Raw genomic sequence first — 13799 nt, forward strand, 5'->3', positions numbered from 1 at the left:
GCACAATGAGGTGAGTACCGTAAACATAGCGATAATATTTGTAGAGGGAAGGTTATTCCCAAATGAAAATGAAACCATCGTACATGTAAACTTTGATCTGTGTCGTATCGTATTTTAGCTGCTGATGTACATCGTTTTGTTAGTCGGGAATAAGGAGTCTAAAAAGCATTTGCCTAACAGATAGTGCAAAACCATCTAGAAAGCACACAAATGCTGGCTGGAGCACCAGTCCAACGATAGCTAACCCAGAGCGCGGATTTGACGCTGATCCTGCCCACATCCCCGTTTCGCAAGCTAACAGTCGGAACGTTATGTTACACGAATAGTTCATATGTGCACCGTATCTAAAAAGGCTGAAATAACTTGCTTCAGCTTTTCATCGATTAACAGATATTGCAGAAGGCAACAGACGAGGGAGCAGAAGTCAAGTAAGAATTTTCTCAGATGTCGGCAGTAAGTTGGTGCTTCATGCACATGTATCCAGTTCTTTGGGCCGAGGGATATGGCATAGTGATCCACGTACTGAAAGCATATTCTACTGGGTCAAAATTCAGATTCCCCTGTGGCCGTCCTTGTACTGGTTTCCGTTGTTTTCGTACACCACTTGTGAGTACTGTGATACTGGCTTACACGAGACTATGGCTATTGTAGCCCAGACCTGGCTTTAGCTCTATGGCGTCAATATGTATCCTTGTGGCCGGCCGGGATGGCCGAGCGGTTCTAGGCGCTACGGTCGCAGGTTCGAATCCTGCCTCGGGCATGGATGTGTGTGATGTCCTTAAGTTAGTTAGGTTTAAGTAGTTCTAAGTTCTAGGGGACTGATGACCTCAGAAGTTAAGTCCCATAGTGCTCAGAGGCATTTGAACCATTTTGTACCCTTGTGTCCAAAAGAACCTTTACTTACAAGTCTGGAATGGAGCACAGCAATGTAAAGTCGTTAGGTTTGTATTACCTTGTCTATGACACAAGCTGCGCCTATCGCTAGTTCTTGCGCTACGGCGAGGGGGCGTCGCATATCGTGTCTGAGGGCGACTTGCTATTGCAGCATGCTATAAAAAGATGAAAAAGTAAAACAAACGGATCTGTGAACTTTTCGAAGTGGGCTCGATCTAGCCTTTACTATATTTGATGCCTTCTTTCGATGGAGACGCATAATATGGACAACATAACTTAAATGAACGCAATTTCAAAACAGATGAAAAGCTGCTCAACACGTTCACACCGGCGTGTACCACCTCTGGCTCATGCTAGATCCTCCCGTAGGGGTAGCTATCGTTGGACTGGTGTCTCACGCTCGACTCTGCTAACTATTCTGGCAGCAGTACACCAGCATATGATGTATTACCTACCAGCCAAATGCAACGAAAAGCTGTGACCCTTTAACGAGAGGGCTTTCTGAACAAACGATATATCACATAATTTGTGGTTCATCTGGAGTAAAATTATTTTACGTAATCCGTCGTTTCTTTTTTTTTCTTAAGTATGAACTTCCACCACGTTTCAAATAAAAATGAGGATATTAAAATAGTAGCCTAGGGCGTTTAAATATGACTGCCGCCCCCACCGCGGGAGACAGGAAAAGCTAGATGCGGGAAACCCTAAATACGTGCGCCGTCCCCAAGCGAGAAACGGTGCCAGCGTGAAAGTGTAAAAGCCTGTTCAAAGCCATTTTCTTACTTTAGACATATGGTTCATTTAGCTATATTTATTTCACAAAACACCTGTCTGTGTGACACAAGTCTATGAAAAATGTCAGTGTAGATGGAGAACTATTCTAAAGAGAAAATTTATTTTTTTCTGCGGTAACGTAAATTTCCAATTCTGTTTATCGCAAAGAACGAAATTTAGTCCATTAATGACAGACTTACCTTGATAAATGTCCAAAAATTTAATGAAATTAATCTTGTTTTTATAAAAAAACTAAAATCATTTGCCACAAGAAATTATAAAAATTGAAGTTATATAAATAAACAATCAAAATATAATATAGGGTGATTTTTTTCTACTCTGTGCAAACTCTAGGTATTGATCGATGAGAGAATACGGAACAAAAAATGTCCAGTGAACTTACGTTCGGAAATACTTGGTTTCCTTGCTAGAGACCATTTATACAATCATACATCGTTACAGAGACTACGGTCTAATACGCGCTGTGCCATGCATCCACAGTTACAGTAGGTGCTGAAGATGGATTCTATGTGCCTCATCGCATGCTTGTACGCGCCGTAGCATGTTCTGCCTCACACGGTCACATCGGCCAGGCTGCACCCGAACATTGTCAAAGGCAACATGAATGCGTTGTCCCAGTGTCTCCACATCTGGAATGGCCTCTGCATACATGATAGGCCTATTTTCGAATGACCCCATAACCAGAAATCGCACGGGTTGAGAACCGGTGAACGGGCAGGTCATGTAGCTGGGCCCCCTCATCCCATCCATCGACCAGGGAAGACACGATTGAGATGCTTCCGGACGTAAACGGTGAAGTGGTCTGGAGCACCATCATGTAGCAGCCACATTAACGCTTCGAATCATCAATGGCACTTCATCCGGCAGAGGAGACAAAGTCACCAGCCAGAAGCACCGATAGTTCCGGCCTCTTAGGCGATGTGGTAGTCCCAAAATAAGGTCGCCAATTATCCCGGCCCACCATTGCGGATACATCGATGCTGATGATTCGCTGTCACCATACTATGGGGGTTCTGCGTACTATCCCATCTATGAAAGGCATGAATCGCGGAGTTGTGGTTGCCTGCTGAAGAAACCAGTGACAAAACTGCTCCCGATGTGGAAGGTCTGTCGGTAGTAAGCTCAGCTCACACTGTACGTGATAAGGGTAGTAACAACTGTCATGAAGAATGTTCCACACGGTCGTCTGGCTTACACTGTACTGGTGAGCCAATTGCCTGGTACTGACACGGCGGTCGCCTTCCATTGTGTTAATCACATTTTCCTCCAAGTCTGGTGTCCGAAAATTTCGGGTACGTCCATTATGATTTCCTACTTCCTGAAACGACTCTTTCTCCCATAAAAGGTGAAACACTGTTGCCAACTTTGAATGGTGTGGTTGTTGTCGACAGGGATAGCTTTTCTGATACAACCTTGCTGCCCGCCGCCCGTTGCTATTTGCCTTTCCGTAAGTAAACACCATGTCGGCACGTTCTCGATTCGAATACGGAACCATTGTGTACAGCGCTGTATCCATTATAAGGTGAGTTAGCAAGAGAAGTGAATCGGACACAACATTACCAGTTACTACGGCAGGATAGGGCGCTAGGGCTAGACGTATGAGGAATAGTACCACCCTCTAGGAGGAAACCATGCGACTATTAACTGTGCCTGATTGGTACAGAACGTATTACACCGCAGTCTCGGTAACAAATGATTACTGAATAAATGGTCTCTAGCATGGAAAACATGAATTTCTGACGTACGTTCATTAGACCTTTTCTGTTCCGTATCCTCTCATCGATCAATCCCTTGAGTTTGCAATATATATATTCGTGGTCATACCGTATGTCGAGGTCACTGTGCATCGGTGCGTTGCCGTTCTAGGTAGTCGACACGTTTGCATTCGCCTGTAAGGAGAAAAATCAATGTCACAGAGTGGAAAAAAATTAATATTGTTTGTCTTAGGTTCTGGCTATAAGGTTATGTTAAACAGAAGTTTGTAAGATAGTTTATTGATAGATGAGAACGTAAAAGGGCACTTATTCTAAGGTAGCAGATGATAGCGAACTAATTTCAAAAAGTATAAAACAGTTTCATTTAACTAACTACACGATAAGGCATCTAGCAAGGCAGAAGAGTAGGACAGGTATTTACACACTAGACGTGCCTTCGAATGAAGCTTGGTCCAATTTTTCACTGGTTATCTTATTCAGGCTTTCCATGCTACCCCTAAATAAACGGATGCTATGATTGTTGGGATGATTCCTTTTTAAACGTCACATTACATTGTGGTTTTGTTTCTGTCCTTGTCGAATTCGAACTTGTACTCCAATGAGCTCGCCATCGAAGTGACGTTAAACTGCAATCTTCATTTTTCCATGATCTGCCCCAGAACACCACGCATTGACGAGCTACCGTGACTTCAGTCTCTGCTATACGCCTCATTGGAAAAACAACGACCTACCCTATCGTTAATGTCGGCCTTGTAAACTGGATCAGCTATTTCCTCCGGGAAGGACTCCTCAGTCATCATGAAGATTCTTAGTTCCATAGCTTTCACCAGTGAAGTCTTTAGCATCACAGAAAATCTCACCAGGGTATTCCACGTACCTGACAGATTCACCGACTTCTCAATATAGCGATGTAAAATTAATATAACCGATGAATAAAATACAAATTCATATCCTAGTTCAACAGAACAACTACATCTGCAGCAACATGCCTACTCTGCAAATGAGACTGAAGTGTCTGGCAGAGGATTCGTGGAATCACCTTCACACTGATTCTCTATTATTCCACTTCCGAACAGCACGTGGAAACACGAACACGTATATGTTTTCCTGAGAGCTCTGATTTCCTTCATTCTATTATGATGATCCTTCCTGCATACGTCGGCGTCAAGAAAATATTTGCGCTGTCGGAGGAGAAAGTTAGTCACTGAAATTTCGTGAGAAGGTGGGAAGATCCCGCCGCAACGAGAAACGCCTTTGTTTTAATTATGTCCAACCCAAATTCTGTATCACGTCCGTGACATTCCCCTCCCCTATCTCTCGGTAATACAAAACGTGCTGCTATTCTTTTAACTTCATCGATGTACTCCGTTAGTCCTATCTGGTAAGGAACCCACACTGTGCAGCTATACTCCGAAAGAGGACAGACACGCGTAGAGTAGGCAGCCTCTTTAGCAGATCTGCTGCAGCTTCCAAGTATTCTGTCAATAAAACGCTGTCTTCTGTTCACTTTCCCCACAACATTTCCTGTGTCTTCGTTTCAATTTAAGTTGTTCTTAATTGTAATTCCTGGGTATTTAGCTGAATTTACATTTGATTGATTTATCGTTTTGTAACAGAAGTTAAATGGATTCCTTTTAGCACTCACGTGGATGACCTCATACTTTTTATTATAAAGGGGCAACTGCCAATGTTTTCACACTGTACATATATAATTGTACATATATATTTGGTTTTGATCTTCTGATGATTTTACTAGACGATAAACGACAGAATCATCTACATACAACCTAAAAACGGCTGCTCAGAACGTTTCCTAAATCCTTCACATAGATAAGAAACCACACAGGACTTCTAACATTACCTTGGGGAACATCAGAAATCACTTCTGTTTTGCTCGATGACTTTCCATGAATAATTACTACGGACTGTTACATCCGACAGGCAGTCAAGAATCCAGTCAAATAACGATATTCCATAAGCAAGGTAACGTTTCAAAAGTTTTCTGGAAATATAGAAATACGGAATCATCTTGAAATCCTTTATCGTTAGCACTAAAAACTTCGTGTCACTAAAGAGCTAGTTGTGATTCACAAGAACTATGTTTTCTTAGCCCGTGTTGACTATGTGTCAATAGGCTGTTCTCTTCGAGGTAACCCATAATGTTCGAACACAATATACTCTCCAAAATCGTGCTCCATATCGACGTTAATTTAGAGGATTACTTCTATTGCCTTTCTTAAATATTGGTGTGACCCGTGCAACTTTCCAGTGTATAGGTATGGATCTTTCCTCGAGCGACCGGTTGTACATGATTATTAAGTATGGAGTTATTGCATCAGCATACTCTGAAAGGAGCCTGATTGGTAATCAGTCTGGACCGGAACACTTGCTTTTATTAGGTGATTTGTTTCACTACCCCGAGGACATCTACTTCTAAGTTACTCGTGTTGGCAGCTGTTCCTGACACGAATTCTATAATTTTTACTTCATCTTCTGGGATGAAGGAATTTCGGGAGGATATGTGTAGTAATTCTGCTTTAGCAGCACTGTAATCGATAGCATTTCCATTGGTATGGCGCAGAGAAGACATTGATCAAATGGTTCAAATGGCTCTGAGCACTATGGGACTTAACTTCTCCGGTCATCAGTCCCCTAGAACTTAGAACTAATTAAACCTAACTAACGTAAAGACATCTCACAAATCCATGCCCGAGGCAGGATTCGAACTTGCGACCGTAGCGGTCGCGTAGTTCCGGACTGTAGCGCCTGGAACCGCTCGGCCACTCCGGCCGACGAAGACATTGATCGTGTCTTGTCGCTAGCATACATTACATACGACCAGAATCTGTTTTATTTTCTGCCGGGTTTCGAGACAAAGTTTCGTCGTGGAGACTATTACGAGGGCTATTCAGAAAGTAAGGTCCGATCGACCGCGAAATGGAAACCACCGTGAAAATCAGGTGAAGCTTCTCATGGATGTGTTGGACAGTGTCTCTAGTATGACCATCGATCGCGTCATGTCGCTCTTTTCAATTCTGATCGCACAGTGAGCGCCTAAAGAAGCCAGGAAAACGATGTGTTCCGCCAAGTATGAGTACCTGTGAGAGATTTCGCCGGTCATGCATTTCCTTATTCATGACAATACTCGGCGGCACATTGCAGGCACAATGAGGTGGCTCCTACAGCGCTTTCGATGGGAAGTGTTTCCTCACCCACCATACAGCCAGGACTTGGCTGCCTCAGAGCTCCCTGTTTGCTCACATGAACCGCTGGACATGAAGACAACATTTTGGTACAGATAACAAACTGGAGATCAACGTAAAGAATTGGTGAGCAAGCACAGGGGCCTGCTTTGTGTGACAAGGTTATTGGAAAGTTCGTAGAATGCTACGACAAATGTCTCAGTCAGAGCGGCGTATAGTAGAAAAGTAATTGAAAGGTGCAGCTAACTCTCGCATATAAAACATTTTTGATTTTCGCTATGGTTTTCATTTCACAACCGATCGTACCTTACTTTTCGTACAGCCCTCGTACAAGCATCTCACATTGAAGTCCGCACCAAATTTCGAGCTTCTGTAAAAGATTTCCAACCTTAGGGATTATGTGTTCGTTTAAATTTGGCATTCGTTTTTCGTTGTTTCTAAAAGAGTGTTCTGGCCTGTTTTGTGTAGCAATGAGTATCAGCGTCATTTGTTAATTTAATTAGTATAAATCTCTCATATACTGTCGACATTATTTCTTTGAATTCGAGCCATCTATGATCTACATTTACTTTGTTTGGAAGGAGTGGAGATTGTCTCTCAGGAAGGTGTCCAGACCAATTTTTATCTCCTTATTTTGAGTAGATATATTTTTGGTTTATTTTTGATGGATTTGGGAGGTACGGTTTCAGTCCCGCTATGACATCACTGTGTTCACTAATCCCTATATCCGTTTTGATGGTAGTCATCAGCTCAGGATTATTTGTTGCTAAGAAAAGTTAATATCAAAATTTATGTGATTCGGTTCCCGCCACGAAAGCTGACAACGATCGGGAGAGCGGTGTGCTGACCACATAGCCCTCCATAACCGCTTCCTGCGACCCCTGAGGCTGAGGATGACGCGGTGGTCCGTGGCAATATTGGGCTTTCCGATGTCTGTTCGGAAGGAGTTTAGTTTAATATTATTCAGTACTATAGGATCGTTATTGATTCAGTGTCATAATCGTCACATTTTTAATTAATACAGATTTATATGACGTTGGTAATGAGCAGTTTGGTTCTCAGCGCCATTAGTGGATATACACACATCTCTTGGTTTCACGGTTTCAGTTTCCACAAGTAAAACTCTCGCAATACTTCCTTATGAACATTTTTTTCAGAATTTCTAACTATGTTGACACATCTATGTGGTTTGCAGGTATAAAAATCCATCAACAGTTTAAAAAAACATCTTAATGACGGGCCACATCATCAACACAATGGAACGGAACCGTCCACTCAGAGCCGAAGTACAGTGAAAAGAAGATCACCTCATGTTTGCGCCCCAAACTGTTGCAGTGGAGAGCACGCTCCACCATTAACAGGTTTCCGCGTGGAGAACGGCGTTTTCCCCGATGTGGGAAATTTACTTCACCGGCGCCAAACATGGAAGATAAGTGTACAGTTCCAAATTTTTTTCTGGATTGCCTCTTGTCCAGGATATTTAAACCTGTATAAAACTCGGAGCTCTACAACGTTCAAATAACGTCTCAAAAACTTCAGGTGATTGAGTCAAGTCGAAAATGCGCTCCTGACGCTTCTTACGTCACACTTTTAGACATGCGCTTTTGGACATGAGCACATTTCATGTGTGATGGACAGATCTCCACCCGAGATGAGGGGGTGTCTCTATGTCGTCATATGAAACATACACTATGTGATCAAAAGTATCCGGACACTTGGCTGAAAATGACTTACAAGTTCGTGGCGCCCTCCATCGGTAATGCTGGTATTCAATATGATGTTGGCCCACCCTTAGCCTTGATGACAGCTTCCACTCTAGCAGCATACGTTCAATCAGGTGCTGGAAGGTTTCTCTGGGAATGGCAGCCCATTCTAGACGGAGTGCTGCACTGAGGAGAGGTATGAATGTCGCTCAGTATTGCCTGGCACGAAGTCGGCGTTCCAAAACATCCCAAAGGTGCTCTGTAGGATTCAGTGAAGGACTCTGCGCAGTCCAGTCCATTGCAGGTATGTTATTGTCGTGAAACTACTCCGCCGTGCATTATGAACAAGTACTCGATTGTGTTGAAAGGTGTAATCGTCATTCACTAATTGTTGTTCAACAATGGGAAGCAACATCAGTTTACGCCTGTGCTGTGATAGTGCGCCCTCCATGAAAAACGACCACACAATAACACCACCGCCTCCGAATTTCTCTGTTGGCACTATACACGCTGGCTGATGACGGTGACGGGGGAGTCCCATACCCACACCCTGCCATAGGGTCGCCACATTGTGTGCCGTGATTCGTCACTCCACAGAACGATTTTCCACTGTTCAATCGTCCAATGTTTAGGCTCCTTACACCAATCGAGGCGTCGTTTGGCATTTACCAGCGTGATGTGTGGCTTATGAGCAGCCGCTCGGCCATGAAATCCAAGTTTTCTCTCCTCCCGCCTGTCATAGTACTTGCAGTAGATCCTGAAGCACTTTGAAATTCCTATGTGATGGCCTGGATAGATGACTGAATGTTACACATTACGACCCTCTTAAACCGTCGGCGGTCTCTGTCAATCAACAGACGAGGTCTGCCTGTACGCTTTTATGCTGTACGTGTCCCTTCACGTTTCCACTTCACTATCATATCGGAAGCAGTGGACCTAGGGATGTTAAGGAGTGTGTAAATCTCGCATGCAGACGTATGACACAAGTGACACCCAATCACCTGACCATGTTCGAAGCCCGTGAGTTCAGCAGAGCGCCCCATTCTGCTCTCTCACGATGTCTAATGACTGCCGGGATCGCTGATATGGAGTACCTGGCAGTACGTGATAGCACAGTGCACCTAATTTGAAAAACGGATGTTTTTGGGGGTGTCTGGAAACATTTGATCACATAGTATACGTACACCGTCCGACCAAAGAAGTTAAGAATCCAGAAGACAGGTTCGCATGTCAACGTAACTTCGTACACGTACACGCCATCGTCGGGTATGTAAATGATTAGAGTTACAAATTTCTGTGAGAGGAAGAACTGCCACAAGAGTGTATTGGTACTGTAGAGTATATAAGTAGCGTGATCAGCATCGGACGCCCAGTGATCACTTTGAAGGAGAGAGAGATGCAGCGTACTGCGTTATATCAGCACCTGACAATCTTTGAAAGGAGTTTAATTGATCGGCTGTTCCAATCGTGATATGTCCAGGGTCGTGTGGAATTCAGATGCGACAGCGATCCGATATTGGAATGCATCGGGACGGGAGGTTCTGATCGACAACGACTGAACACCTTAAGTGAGGGCCTCTGTATTATACACGATGAATATCATAACTGCTTCTCATCTGCGATCACCAGTTGAGAGCAAGTAATAAACTCAGCACTGTCTGTGTCATCAGGCGCCATTGGTCGGAGAATAGGTACTGTAGAGTACATAAGTAGCGTGATCAGCATCGGACGTCCAAGGAGTTACCGTCCCATGCATAGGCTTCCGTTAACACCACAACACAAATCTCTGAGTCGGGACGGATCCCCTTACCGGGAAGCATGGACTGCTGATGAAAGGCGTCGCATTGTGTTCAGCGAATAATCGCAGTTTTTCACTACTCTTGATGATCATCACTACTTCAGGTCTCCGCTGGTAATGACTGAGGGAACATAGACAGCACAACGGTAAGTTACGGACATCCTGCGTCGTCTTTTGTTACCTCTGCTATGATAGTGTCTTGGCACCATATTTCAACATTACAATGCTCGCCTACACATGGCACATATCTCTATGAGCTGTTTTCGTGATGTTATCGTACACAAGTGACGAACAAGATCCCCAGGTCTGTTCCTGGTAGAATATACACTGTTCAAAAGAATTATAGATCCAATTGCTCTCCATGTTTCATCCATTGGCTGTGGAAACGCTACAGGGAGACAGGTCAGTACACAAGGTGATTTGGACAAGGTCGTCGACGCTTTACAAACCCATGTGAAGACCAAACTCTGGCGCCATACGGATACCGCCAGAGCACAGCAGACAATCTCAGAAAGACCAATAGGGTTACTGTGTACGATCAGACTGTAATGGACAGATTACAAGAAAGAGCCAGACACCAGACATCCTGTTCGAGTACCCCGCTTGACACGACAACATCTTCCCGCTCACCTTCAGTTCTGCCATCCCTATGTCAACAGGAAACTTTGTCACTGGCGAAACGTGTTTTCCACACATGAGTTCACAAGTTCACATATCCTCTGATTCCCCTTTTTCGTAGACCCGTGACGAGCAGTATCTGCCAAACGCTGACTATGAAAGTGACAGATTTCCAAGGTTCTATGATGTTGTGGGCAGGCTCTAGTTGACAGGGATCTTGTCGTTGTCAATGGCCACCTTACCGCTAGGCAGTACTTCGAAGAGATCTTTTTGGATCATGTGGTGGTTGCTGCATACGATGGTGGCCATGAATTTCTTCTAACGCCTGGGCTCATGTGGCGGGCGTCTTTTGAAGCTTGGACATTGAAGTAATGGAATGGTCGGCGGTGAGTCCCGACGTAAAGCCCGTCTGTCAAGTAGCCCATCTGTCAAGTAATCCAGATGTGTTCGTAGTCATCCTGTTCCACCACAGACACACCAGGAACGCTCATAGGGTCTCGCTGAAGAATGAGAACGAATACCACGGGAGACCTTCGGAGCATGTCACGATGGTGTCAGGCAGTGGTAAAGAGTTTAATGAAAAGCACCGAGGATGACTGGATGAAATATTGTTTCCACTTTGTGTCGAATATTTCAGTTCTTTTTATGTAAACGGTCCAAGATGTAATGATGATTTGTTGTACTGGGTGAGGCTAGAAAAAAACCGGACTAGTACTGGTGAAACAATAAAACGAATGCAATAAGGCTGAAAGTCGCGTGGCCTGTCACGTGACTCTCGCTCCGCCTACTGCTCGAGTTTCATCTGCCTCCTGCACTCAGTCTGCCCGTGGCGTCTGTTTTAAGTAGTTGACGTTTTGTCTGTGCGTCGGAAAATGTTGAGTGTACAGAAAGAACAGCGTGTTAACATCAAATTTTGTTTCAAACTAGGAAAATCTGCAAGTGAAATGTTTGTAATGTTACAACAAGTGTACGGCGATGATTGTTTATCGCGAACACAAGTGTTTGAGTGGTTTAAACGATTTAAAGATGGCCGCGAAGACACCAGTGATGACACTCGCACTGGCAGACCATTGTCAGCAAAAACTGATGCAAACATTGAAAAAATCGGTAAACTTGTTCGACAAGATCGCCGTTTAACAATCAGAGCAGTGTCTGAGTTAACAGGAGTTGACAAGGAAAGTGTTAGGCAGATTCTTCATGAAAGTTTCAACATGAACAAAGTGTGTTCAAAAATGGTTCCAAAGTGTCTCGCAATTGAACAGAAGGAACGCCGAAGAATGATTTGTTCTGACATCCTGGAAAACATTGAAAGTGATCCCACCTTCTTACAAAATGTTATTACTTGCGATGAATTGTGGTTTTTTACTTACGATCCCGAAACTAAACGCCAATCGATGCATTGGAAAACTCCTGGTTCTCCACGACAAAAAAAGCACGAATGTCAAAATCGAAATTCAAGGCAATGATGATTGTTTTTTTTTGACATCAAAGGGATTGTGCACATTGATTGGGTACCAGAGGGACAAACAGTGAATCAGCATTACTACATTAGCGTCCTGGCTACCCTACGTGAGCGAGTACGGAGGAAACGGAACGATTTGTGGAGAAAAAAGTCATGGATCCTTCACCAAGACAATGCCCCAGCTCACAGTGCGTTGTCAGTGAAGACGTTTTTGGCAAAACACGACATTCCCATATTAGATCATCCACCCTACTCACCAGATTTGGCCCCCTGTGACTTTTTTCTTTTCCCTAAAGTCAAGTCAGCTTTGAAAGGAACTAGATTTGAGACTGTTGAAGCAGTAAAAGAAAAAGCGACGGAAGTAATGTATGGACTTACCGAAAATGATCTGCAGCATTGCTATGAACAGTGGAGACCGAGGAGGAGAGTACATTGAAGGAGATAACATGAAATTGTAAATAATTGTAAATAAATGTTTTTTCCAGCATCAGTCCGGTTTTTTTCTAGCCGCACCTCGTATACTTCGTTTGTGAAATATAAAGTTTTATTTGGAAACATACCCACTCCTCAATTATTGCTCAGTGGAGTATAGCAGTCGCCCAAGGTCATGTTCCCCTAATTCTTCCGAGTAACGTATGTGGGACCAGCTCAGACATCAGTCTGTCCAGAATATCAAGGACCAGTTACAACAGTGGCAAGCCAACTGACCTGAGAAGAAGATGCGTCTATATGACTCCCTTCCCAACTGCATGAGTGCAGCTATCCATCCCAGAGGAGATGCAACGTCATACTGATAAGTGAACCTTATACTGACTCGATCTTGTAATCATTCAGATAACATAACATACTCACTCCTTCCCTTATTGGTTTGTCACTTTAGTATTGGTGTTAATACGAAGCGTGTGTAAAAAGTAATGAGACTGACAGCACAATTAGTCACCTGGCAAGGCTGTATTGTTCTCCTTGTGTAGACCGGTGTGTTCATCCCTTCCAGATGCTCAGCTCGAGTTTCAGCTCCGTACAGCCATCATGTGATTTCTGCGACACCATCAATAAAGCTGTGTTTTTGTTGTGTGTTACGAAAATGTAAGAGAGGAATACAGAGCAACGTTATGCCATCAAGTTGTGTTAAACTTGGTAATCCGCGAGTGTGACCTCTGAAACAGGCCTATCATTCCTTGCCAAGAGCACGTGTTTCGCTAGCAAAAATCAATTTGGAAGACACAGAACACGTTGAAGATGGACCTCACTTTAAGAGACTTTCAACTTCAAAAATTGACGAAAACGTCGGATGTGTGGGTGCTCTTATTGAGATAAGACCGACGTTTCGGAATAAGGATGATTCGCGACTTATTGAATTTAAACACTTTCACCATACATCAAATTTTAACCAAAGATTTCCATTTTTGCCCAATGAATGCTACATCATGAAAACACCCCATGTCACACGGCCACTTCCACAACGGAAATTTTGCCCTCGAAAGGCATTCCCATTGATCTACAGCCCCAATTTGCACCTGACCTGAGTCCTTATGAAATGGTCAAATGGCTCTGAGCACTGTGGGACCTAATATCTGAAGTCATCTGTCCCCTAGAACTCAGAACTACTTA

This window comes from Schistocerca serialis, chromosome 1, assembly GCF_023864345.2.
Source record: "Schistocerca serialis cubense isolate TAMUIC-IGC-003099 chromosome 1, iqSchSeri2.2, whole genome shotgun sequence".
Lineage (NCBI taxonomy): Eukaryota > Metazoa > Arthropoda > Insecta > Orthoptera > Acrididae > Schistocerca > Schistocerca serialis.